This window comes from Convolutriloba macropyga, chromosome 4, assembly GCF_964194025.1.
Source record: "Convolutriloba macropyga chromosome 4, txConMacr16.3, whole genome shotgun sequence".
Classification (NCBI taxonomy): domain Eukaryota; kingdom Metazoa; phylum Xenacoelomorpha; order Acoela; family Convolutidae; genus Convolutriloba; species Convolutriloba macropyga.
In genome coordinates this window covers 65,478,941-65,491,674 of record NC_134471.1, presented here as the reverse complement: position 1 = coordinate 65,491,674, position 12,734 = coordinate 65,478,941, and positions in this window count along the sequence as shown.

Here is a 12,734-nt window from a genome sequence, read left to right as displayed (position 1 = left end):
GTCTGAACACTCAATATTCGCTGCTAACAAGTTTGGCCAAAAACTTGAACCAAATAGTTCTCTCATCGTAAATTCTTCACCTGTGAAGAACTCTGGTACAAACTGGCTTTCTCTATGTAATAAAAACAACAAAATTTTATCTGCCGAGCCCTTGAGACAGTGAATTTTTTTCAGTCGAGACGTTCATCGCCGAATCTCTCTTCCCATATTGATGCACTTCGCCGATGTTTTTTCGCCGTCGGTTTTGTTGTCGTTTACATATATATTTGGCTGTGCTGTGGCCGAGAAGGAAACGTGAAGAGATTGAGTACCGTTGCTGAGTCAGTTTTTTCCCCTGCTTTGTGATTGAAGTCAACGGATAGTTTTAGTTTTATTAATATATTTGAATCCGCTTCCACTTCTGAAGAAATTGAAAATAGGTGTTTGAAAGTTGTGAAAAGGCAGGAAACAGCAAATGTTTTGCTATTTCCTTTAGACCCAATTTCATTTACACTCTCAAACAGAAGTTGAAAAATGTTAGTTGCTAGCCGTCAGAACTCTGATTCAAAAGAGGACAAATTGCATAATTATTCGAAGTCGTTATGTCTGTTGGCTTTTGAGCAACAATATTTAATCTGAATTGTTTTTGAAATTGTTTGAAATGAACCGGAGAACGTTCATACTTTGCTTCCTCCATGAACGCTGACACTTTCGGGTTGCACTTTAGGCCTTTTATTTGGTACTGATTTTGTGCAGATTTTATTGCTAACTCTTCTTGAAATACTGATTCAAGTCAAGCTTCGTCTCAGTCGTATTGACTAAGCTCCAAAGTTCTTGCAAGTTAACAAAATTCACTGTTCAAACTCGTATTTTCCTGCCTCTTTTTGAACAAATCGTCCTGTCTTCTCATAAGTTTTCAGCGATGGCCACATCAAACGCTTATCGGCTTTGGAAATGTCAAAATAGCAATCGCCAAATCCTGTATCTTTTGTGAAAGTGAAAGACAATTTGTGCAAAGTGTTTTTATCACTTTCAAGTGTTTTAATATTACTCTATGTCAAACAATTCAAACTAAAGGTGGCGGGGAGTTGGGATTAAAACAGTGTAGTCATACTGTATAATTAATTTCAGCTAACTCACTTGTCTGTTGCTTTCCCTTGAGATTGTGTAGTTAGTTTCAGATGTCACCCTAGATAAGGATTCACTGGCTTCTTCTCAGAGGAGACAATATTAAAACTGATGCGATCTGAGGGGAGAAAAACCAAGGGATAGTGTAGAAGAAGTTTAATTGAATGAAATTGAAGTTGTAGCCCATAAGTATTAATTGCATACAACAAATTAAAACAAATGTAACCGTTGGTCTGACATTTGACGTCAACTAAAGCAGAACTTGACCTTCACATGAATTTCTATTTATTGAAAACTTGCAGTATAAGTAGCTACTGCATATAGAAAATTCAAACCTGATGTTAACTTAGATAAATAAAGCAAGTATTATCAACGTATTGAGTATTCATGGTATAACCTGATTGAGGGACAGCTATAACTCAAAAACTGAAACTAGAAATTAAAATTAAATGTGATTCTAGATAAGCTGTAAGGTATGTTAAATAATTGGTGTATTTTCACTAAAATCATTTTGTTCATTTCTTTTGGTTTCCCTTGCTAAACAGTTCTAATTTTAATCTTTACTTGAAACTTTTCAATTTGTGATCCTTTATATTTCGATTGTTAAAATTTCTTTTAACATTTACTCTGAATCAGTATTTTCTCGAGAAGAAACATTTTAGGAAATTTTTGTTTTCTTGACTCAACAGAAAAACAAATTGGCGATTATACAGCATTGTACAATTCCAACTGTTTATCAATGCCACTGCAGCTCTGCCAAACAAAACGGAGCCTTCTGAGGGCAGAATTTTTACTTAGGGTGGGCTTTAGCCTCCTAAGATTGCACATGCTTTCGAAAATCACAATGTGGACACCTTGTCCGACCAAGTGAGTCAAGCTTTCTATCGCTACGATTGTGAGTGTGTTGCACTGTGTGATAATCAACTCGGGGTTTATCAGGCATGCAACGAATTAGCATATAGGTGGGGACTAAAATCTGCAACGGATTCACCCGCAAGTCAAACTCTCACAACTGAAACAGAAACTGAAACTTGATCCGAGTCCAACTAGTCCTATTTACAGCTACTCCTAGCCCATCTCTGTTTGAGGGGTTATTAAAATTTTCATCTTACATTCTCAACTTGTATCGAAAACTAAAATTTTGACTTGATCATTATATCCGTTTCAAACATTCATTCGCAACAACATACAAATTTGGTCTTGTTGAAACGCCGGAAAGCTCTGAGACATCGCAAGTGTTCGCGGCTCCCTAAAAACGAAGACTACAAAACAACTTAATTAAAATGTTTGATACTTAAAACAAAAACTGACACTTCATTTTTATCTGCGTGCTTTTAGATTGCTAAGCAGTTTTTGAACTGACATTTTATTTTTTTCGTTCAATTTTGTTGATTGTTTTTGTATGCAATTCAATTTGTGTTTTTGAGAGACAATCATTTCACAAAAAAAATCAATTATTTCATAGGGTATTGAACAACTTCAATCACGTCCCACAGAAACACAAATAAACGCACTTGGTTGAAATTAAAGTTCTTGGAACAAGTTCGATAAAGAAACTAGCAAAGATTTTCGGCTCTTTAGTTGTCAGACTTGTCGGATTCACATTTATTTGTTTTGTTCAGAAAATATTGACCTCAAAAAATTGAAAGAAACCAGGCCAACGGTAAATTTTATTTTAAAAGAAAACAAAAAAATCTTTCGTTTTGATTCATACCAGCTGAAATTCAAGATCTGCAAAAGCGAGTGTGATTTCACAAACAATAAATGAATAGCATGATATGACTGTTATAACAGGCACAAATTTTCTATCAAAACAATCCTTTTTTCAACAATTTTGATAAAAATAACAAAATAATTTTTTGCATTGAACCCAAAGCAAAGATAAATATACCTAAAATGAACGGGAATACGATCATTCTATGGATAATTGTCTCCGCTATCGAAAATCTCAGAATCCCAAAATTCAAAATTTTCCTGAAAAATATTTTTTTAGCTTTTTTGTTGTTATTTCAGTTAATCCTTCTTAATCCCAAAAACAGAAAATTAGCAATTTCTTAACATAGAGGAAACGTTTTTACTCTTACTAAACAGAAATTTTTTCTGTAATTTGAACCCGTTAGAGAACTGATGAAGTGAGCTCGGTGAGTCTTTATTCTTTGTTCTTCAAGAAAAAGCCTATTACCCTTAATCCTTTTGAACAAGAGAATATAAAAAACTTAAAAAAAGTAATTCCTTTTAATTTGATTCAACAGAGTTTTATATCAGAGCACGACCTCAACAATGAGAGCCTCTTGCTGATCTCTGACATGTTCGTCAGCACATCGACACCTTTTGAAGTCCTTTCTTTAGATGTCGAATTCATTCGAAAAATTCGGATTTCGATGCAGTTCTTACTGGTAATTTTTAATAGTTTCGTTGATGCCTAATCAAGGCGGACCCTTTTTACTCGTAAGAGATAGAATAGAGCTTAGAATAGAGCTTAGGATAGAGCTAAAGAGAAGGAGTAAATGTCTTCATGTGCTCCTTAGCTTGCATGCTTTCGAGACATGAAACAAGTACTTTGTCATGTTCGAGATTTTCAACTTTTTCAAAACGTTTTTGTTGATTGAAAAACAAAACCGTAGAAGTGGGAGTTACATTCAATCCAATTAGCCTGCATTTGAAACCGTTAATCGATCATTTAATTTCTGTCTCTCTTTTGACTGATTGATAACTATTTCATGTTTTAATTTGAATTTTGTTGCGCTTTCAAATTTATTTCAATTATATTGTTTAAAATCAAAAACAATTTTTTGCGCGCAAACTCTCAACCTTTGCATAGCATAACAGTAAATTACGGCTGAAATCAATCATATCTGAAAACTTTGCTTTGATAAATCGTTTATTCAAATAAGTCTTGAGAACACTAGAAAAATGTGACAACGTTTACATCAACAAAAGTTTTCGTGGTGGTCAAGGACGCAAGGTTCACGCTGACGAGAAAAGTATACTGGTATATCGTTGCTCAATTTGATCAGTTACTCGCCGTCAGGTATCTGAAAATCAAAGTAAGATATCTTACTGGCATAACACATTTAAAAACCGTTGTCATTATTGTAATCTTATGATCAACGAAAGAATGTTGTTCAACGAACAAATCAAAGATCAACCTGGGTTACCTGTTCTCGACAAAATAACTTGAGAGTTGTCAGCAAAATTGTGCGTCATTTGGACAATTCTGAAATGACACCCGTTCAACATCAGATATCTAACGAAATATTTTTCTGCGTGGTGGAAAGGATGCTTACTGTCCTCTTCTTGTTCTTATCTAACGGATGTGGCTGGATTCTATCATAAAAATGTATGGATTGACATAAACTTTGCTAATATGTGATTCATTTTTCATTGAGATTCCTCTTTGTTGCCGGAATCAAAGCTACTTACTCAATATAAGTAACCTTGGTGATTTTGAATGTTTCAACCACTGCTACACAGCTTGGTCCACGAAGTGCACGGACCAAATTTAGCTGAACCTATTTGAGACATTAGAACACAATTGACTAACCCAGCTACATACAGAAAACCTGAGGCTACCAAACCCATTGCTGAGTTTTGTATGGACAACGGTTGTCGCGATATACAACATATCGAACTCTTGAATGATGTACAGGTCAACGTGTTTTAATTTTGAAAAGAAGATCTCGTTCCGATGTATATTTCTACTAACCCGAACACTGAACCAACGATGGATCTTCTATTTCTGTTCAACGACAACGTACATCATTAAGTCCATGTCAAAAACCAATTCAACTGAAATGTATTGTCAAGTAAACACAGTACAAAAACAGGTTGCAACTTTGTTGGAAGGGTTTTGCTTTCTCACACTCCGAAGAACAACATCAGGTGCACGATGATACGTGTCGAAAGCTTGCACCAGTGACAATAAAATTGCCCGGCGACGACAAAACTTCTTTTTTTTTCAAAAATTTTAAGGGTCCATGGTCTGCTCCATTTACTATTTACTACGACGTTTAGTCGTTTTTAATGCGAGACTCATTTGTCCTTCTAATCCAGGCACATATTTGAGAGATATTTTCGAAAAACACATACCCTTCTGTTTTGCAAAAAATTTGATTGAAAACTGAACTGTTTTTAGACACGAAATTAATTCGCTATCGACAGCTCCAAAAGCTGTATGACAAATTTCAGTGAGATGGCGCGAGAAGCATACTATGCGAAGGGGGGATTTCCAGCATATTTGGAACAGTGAAAACCTAATCTGAGTATTACAAAAGAGTGTTGGATTCATGAAAACAATTTTGGACAAGAAGACACAAAAGTATTTGAGCTTTGCCACCAACTCGGTGATTTCCTTGAGTTTGATCATGAAAAAAGCCGCTTTGTACGACGCGCAATCAACTTCCTTCCAGTGATTGTTCACAGGATCGCCAATCAAAAATTTACACTTTATCGACTCTTTCAAATTTTAAACTACATCACGAGAAATATTTTTTGCTAACCTACCCACTTCGGTTTTCGATTCAGTGTTCGATAGTGACCAGTCCGCCGATGCTTTAGATTCAGTTAAAGAGAAAATAATAAACCCCTATTCATATTTTACTGACCAATCAAAATTAACAGAGAGAGAACTTCCTCCTCTTGAACACTAGAAGAAAAGCTTCAATGATGGAAAGTTACAGATTACAGAGGAATAATTACAAAAAGCATCGAACATTTGGCGACTTTACGCTGGCGGAGTTCTAACCCGAGCAGGTATTCAATACGCCACCCCTTTTTTCCAAAATGTTACATTCTTGAAATAGATTTGATTTATCCACACAAAAAACGAGATCTCTATCGTGATTTCTCTCTCGCGCCAACAATCTAAATGGTATCCCAAGTGGGTAGACGCTTACCAAAGAGAGTTGAAGTTCAATGTCAATATGCCGCGGTAATTTGTCCCTAAGTTACTACAAATAGTTTTCGACGAAAAAAAACGTTATACGCCCCATTACCCGAATCTTCAATTTAATCTGCAACTTGGCCTGACAGTTCACAAAATACATGGCGTGCTCCATTTCTTGCAGCAAAATCCGATGGAGCCTTATATCAGACATAACACAGGAAAGAGACAAAACACGAGGGAAAATTCGATGAAAATTTGTTCAAAACTGGTGAAAATAGCAACTAAGGTGTAACCTGTGGGTCAAAAAAAGAAAAATGAACTCACCTTGGCGCACAACGCAGATGAAGTTCTCCAGAGTGCCTCACATTTTACCTTTGAGTCCTTCAAAATATTTGGCAAAAATCTAGTTGTTGTCAATTACGAAAGAGAAACCATTGGTATAAGCCAAGTGTTTCTGGCGCTACGATTCTGGACTTAAAATTACCTTAAGGCGGATAAACTTTTCAGCATCAATCATGAACTGCTCAATTTTTCAAAAATAAGGATGATTTCGATGGAAACTTCACCGACGAGTTTTTTTTCGCTAAAACCGAAGTTCTTTTCCGTTTATGTTCATTTATAATTTTCGTGCTAATATGGTAAGTCATTATCACACGATCATCACACTAAACTTTGACAGAAGCAGGCATTGCTAGGGACTTATTTTGAAAACCTTTCTAAGGACAAAAATAAAAAAATTTTGCAATTTTTTGTACATTTTTTTGTATTTAGACTGCCGGATGATCTATCCGAAAGGTGTTACCAGAGCTGCACGGAAACCTTTATTCCAACAGAAACACAAAGACTCTCTTTTCCTCTGCTCCACACTACGTACACCGTAAAACAGAATTGTGGCAAAGTGTTTCAATCAGTAAGATGTCCCTTAGTTCGTTGAATGACAAACGTTTCATTCTTGAGGGTGGTATCAAAACTTTGCCGTTAAGTCATGCCGACGCAATTGAAGCCATTGATCATGAAACTGATCTAGAGTGGGATTCCACCGACTCAAGATGAAATTGAAGATCTGTTTGGGGTAGAATGGAGAAGCGATAATGAGTCGGTAAGCACACACCCTGTTTGAACAGAAAGTCGAAAGCCATCCGATCCCGGACATAATAGAATAATAATAAACGAATCGGATTGGAAAGTCACAATAATGTCAAATTCGAGACATTTATTGACAAACAATCTCCAACAGATTGTCCAGTCATAGTATTTGAAGCTGTTTAATTTTTGAAGCAGTTGCCTTGTAAAGGGGTACTATGCACACATGAAAACAACAATTTTAAGGCTTGGTTAAAAGTCTGTAATAGTAAAGAATTGCGATTTGTGTTTCTTATTTCAATTAAAAGTTTTCTCGAATGCTTTTAACAAACTCTCGAAAACCCCCATTTATGTATACACTCCTTCTGACGGTTGAAAAGATTTTAATTATTGTACTTTTTTCATTTCTTGCAACTTTTTCTGTAATTTTTCATTAAATGGCTCAAGTTTTGTTAAAAACTTTTTTTCAAATTTCTAATCTACCCGTGCTTAATACTGGTTGAACGCTTTTTATCGTGATTTGTATAGTTTCGATTGTGCTGTTTTTGCGTTAAATTTCGGTTCAATTTGGTGCTACGATATATTCACAGTTTTTGTCCAGTATTACTGATAGATCTAAATATTCCAATCCAATTCACTGTTTGATAAGAATAAATAATTCCCTCAAAAGGGGAAAGTAGGAAAATGGAGCGGTGAAATGTCTGGATAACCATCCGGCTTACACTGGGAGGGGGTTGTATTTGCATGTAAAAGATTGGGTTGTCCAGTCCATTGTAAAGGGTTGTGTTGACCTGTTCAATGAAAAAGGTTGGGTTGTCTTTCTCTTATGTGAGAGGACAACCCCCCAACCCCCCCCCCCCCATCCCCCGCCCCAATCTTCTTGATTCTGAATATTACTATTATTATTGCTTTTGAATGTTACAACTTTTACGTACATGAAACATTTTATAGAAGACTACTCAGAACATTTCTGCAGTAATTAGAAAACAATAATCAATTTTTGTACAAATGATTGCTGTAAAAGTGACAAGAAGGACAATTTTTTATTACCATTAAAAAATAGTCGATATTCTCTCAAAGTTTTCAAAACTGAGCTCACCTGAATTAAAATTGAAGGAGTGCGTGCGCTGAAAGTTCAAATCAAACACATGAACTTTTTGGCTTTTTCGTTTTTTGGAATTTTGCAAAGGGCAAATAAATATTCGTCGAGATGCTGAGCTGACATCAAAGAAAAATTCATCTGCTCTGCCCTTGAAACCGAGTTTAGATAATGGTTTTGCGTTCGTTTCCCTTATTCTCATAAGCCTCATGCAAGGATTGACTTGATGTTGATGCTGCTGTTAATGACGGATCCAGAGCAAATTGCAATGAACTCAAAAACAAAATGAGCTACGATTTAAAAATATGGAGTTAACTGAATCAAGATCTGGTTCATTAAGTTCAGCGAATTAAATTAAGCAACTCTTGCCAATTTGAAAATCGTGTTTTTATGCCTTGATATTGAGCTTAAATTTTTGCAAAATAATTAGATTAAAATTTGACTGTTCTTGCGTCCATATTCGGTTTTATTTTTTTAACTGCAGGATCATAATTGTTCATTTTCTAGCCAGATTTATCTGGGAAGAAACTGAACATCATAGGTGTCCAGTTGTAATCAATATTCGTAATCAATCTGTATTACGAATAAAAGAAAATCCCACGCATCGATTTTCACCCTAGGTGTTCCAAAGTGAGAAAGTTATATTTCAAAATTATTAAGATATTTGGAGTGGGTAGAGTAATACATCTAATGGAAAAACTAGTTTTGTAGCCTTCACTTTGAATGCGTCAATTTTTGTTTCGCTTTAAGTGAACGTTGAATACATTATGTTTCTTTCTGTTCCTTCTTATCTTGAACTATGATTTTAATGCTTTTAAATTTCTACAGTGGATCCGAAAGTTAAATATCATTAAAGCGAATTTTAATAGTAATAGTTAAGGAGCACTCCGCAAAAGTTTTAAAATTTTGTGTTTATTTGGCTTTATGGCAGGGTACTTGATGCCTCATTATCACCTTTTTCTCATTTTTCAAAGATCGACAAAAAACTCAATCATACTTTTTCGAGATTTCTGTGATTTCCTGCCTCGTGATATCTGTTTTCTCGAACACGCAAAATTCGAGTTGAAATCAACAATTTTTTGGTTCTATTTTTTTCAGATATACAGAGCCTAAGAGAAAAAATAATTTACGACTCTCTTTAAAATTTTTTAATAGTAGGAATATTTGATGAAATCATACAAGAAATGAAAAACACTTGGAGTTTAACGTCACCATCGATGGAAAAATGTTGATAACTCTTTTTAAAGAACGTAAGTTTCTAGTTTTTTCACGGAGTGAGTAGTATTTTTTCCAGAGACATTGACGTGGACAGTTTTTGGATGCAACATTTATCACTTGATCAACAAAAATTGCTTAATGGTTCCTTGTCAATTCCACAAACTGTGATACTAAATTATTTGCGTGCGTATATTTAAATTGACAAATGTTTTTTTTTCTTTTATTAACGCGCTAGATATTCTAGTTTTTTGTTATCTCTAGTTCAATGGGCTTTTCTTTTGAAACTTCTTTTTTATTAATCTTTATTCGAGAGCGTTTTCTTCTCATTTTATCTGTTCACAGTCCTAAATAAAAGCCTTTTGCTCTGCAATGCTGGACTAACGGAAGGAAAAATTGCATTATCTTCGTTAGAGGGAAGAAGCGTAACCTCAATCTGTTTTGACGATTCATTGTTCTGGAACATTAACATAAGATCTTCCATACGTGTCTCAACGTCTGAAAACGCTTTTTGCACAAAACCCAAGTGTTCTTTAAGTTTCTGCAAATCTTCTTGCTTACGTTGACACATCTTTGTTATGTCCTTATTGTATTTCTTCAGGGTGTCAAGTGATGTTTTTGATGACATCTTTGATTGGAAAGCAACCACTTCATCAGTTTTCTCCACGGAAGATCTAGCGATTTCGCAAATAATTGATAGTTGATCAACAAAGTTCTCCTCAGAGGATTGAAGGTTCACAAAACCAGTTGTGTTTTTGGACGAATTGTTTCTCAAACACTCCAGCTCTTCTTCCAACGGAACAACATGATGTGGAAAATTTGTGTGTTCATTTGACCAGCATTTCAGACAAATTGCATCATAACAGTTTGGGCCTCGGCAATAAACCAGCCTAGGTAAATTGTGGTTGACACATGTTTCAGTCTAAGCATTGTGCGAAATCAGAGATGAGCTCATTTTTGGAATCTTTTTATTTGAAGACAGCCAGTTTCAAAAATTTCAGTCATAAAAAAACTTTTTCTCCCATAAAAACCGACAGAAAGTTTTTTATGGGAGACAAAGATATCAAATAGTATTTTTTTTGTATCAACTAAAAAATATTTGCGTTGATAGAAGCAAACCATTTTTTTTCTATGGAAATGGGTTGCGCTGATACTTGTAAATTATCATAAATTGTACAATCAATGCATTTGCTATTTATATTTGTCCTCCTGAAAGGAGAATAGTTGGAATTGCTCGGATATTTTCTTCTGATGTTTTAATGACAAAACCTGTTGGCATGTGAAATGATACAAAGCTTAAGATATATCATTTAATAAATAATCCAAAAGTTGCCGAAATGATAATTTTTATCTGATTTTCCCATGTTTCACACCATAGAGGAGTCGCCCTTTGCTTTTTCGGTGGAGCCCATTGCCTAAAAATTTGACAAAACCATAAACATGAAATAATATTTGTGAACTGACAATCATCTGCATAATATGAAATGTTTTCTTTTCGCAGCGAAGAACGGAGTAAAAGCAAAATTGTTATTTTCGCTAAAGAAGATACCCGTAACAAAAAATAGGTTATAATGGTTGTTGGAGATTAGTTCAGTTGCAGCCATTATATTGTCTAATGAGGTCTGAAATTTTTTTTCATGACTTAGAAAATCAAAAAAAAATACAGAGGAATTTTTCAGTGTTTCAACAGCACGGAACATTTAATCTCTTTAGTTGATATTGCTACTTTTAACAATTCTTTAAAAAAATTCCGATTAAAAGATAGTTAGATATCATGCTTTTATCCATTGACTAAATCTATGCAGTCAGATAAGACTATAATTAAGGTTTTACATATTTTTATGAGTAAATTTAACTGTTTTCTGCACAATATCAGTTGAAAATTGCTTCATTTTTTTTTAATCGCCACCCTGGTCTGAAAAAAGTTTATTCGACAAGATCTTGCAAGATTTTGGCTGAATCTTGCAAGACGATGCATCGTCTTGCAAAAATTTCTTCCAAGATCTTGCAAGACTTTATAAGATTAACTTTTTCTTCCAAGAATCTTACAAGATACACTTTTTCTTTCAAGAATCTTACAAGATAGCCTTTTTAATTTCAAAATTGGTTTTCCGCCTACAGCACCTATTCTTATGACCTACACTCGGAGAAAAAAATTTAAAACGTTGCAAGATATGAATGTATACATACTTTGACATCGACAAAAGGAAGCCGAAAAGTAAAAACATCAGAAAAAATATTAAACTAAGGCATCAGAAAAGGATCTTTCGATCTTCGTTTTTAAAAACTTTTCCTGATATTTTCATTTTTGTTTTCTTGATTTCCAAAAAAAGTACACCCTCGGAAAATTGTGAGCAAATGGAACTCGTTAAGGATTTTTCCCTTTCTTGTTCACTTTTTACTTTAAATGGCAAAATCAAGGACACTAAAACGGACTATCAGAAAAACGCAATACAATCATAAGAAAGCTTTGCAATCATGCCATACAATAATTCTCCAGCCAAATCTATTCTACGGTTAAACACTTGTAATATATGGCTTTACTTATATTCTGGCGTCGACAAAAGGAAGCAGACGAAAAAAAATCGCAAAATTGTTAATAAGAAAAACAATCGGATTTTGGAAACAAAAAATGGTAGACAACCATTTTCTTCAACGATTTTACAAGATTAGTTTTTTCTTCCGAGATCTTACAAGAATTACTTTTTTCCAAGAATCTTACAAGATAGCTTTTTTAAATTCAAAATTGCTTTTCCGCCTACAGCACCTATTCTTATAACCTACACTCGAAAAAATAAATTTGAAAATTTGCAAGATATGAATGTACACATACTTTGGCATCGACAAAAGGAAGCCGAAAAGTAAAAACGTCAGAAAATTGTTAATCTAAGGCATCAGAAAAGGTTCTTTCAATCTTCGTTTTTAAAAATTTTCCTGATTTTTTCTTTTCTGTTTTCTTGATTTCCGAAAAGGGTACACCGTCAGAAAAATTCGAGCAAATGGAATAAGTTAAAGATTTTTCACTTTTTCGACAATTTTTTTCTTTAAACGGCAAAATCAAGGACCCTAAAAAAGGAGTACAAAAAAACGCGTTACAATCATAAAAATGCTTTATGATCATGCCATACAATCATTCTCCAACTAAATCTATTCTACGGTTAAACATTTCTAATATATGCCTTTACTTATCTTTTGGCGTAACAAATCGGGAAAATTGTTAATAGGAAATACATTTAGATTTTGGAAACAGAAAATGGAAGACAATAATTTTTCTGAAATAGGCTGCCAGATTTCTACGAGATAACCAACCGGTCTTGCCAGTGTTATTCGCAAAAAAAACTTACT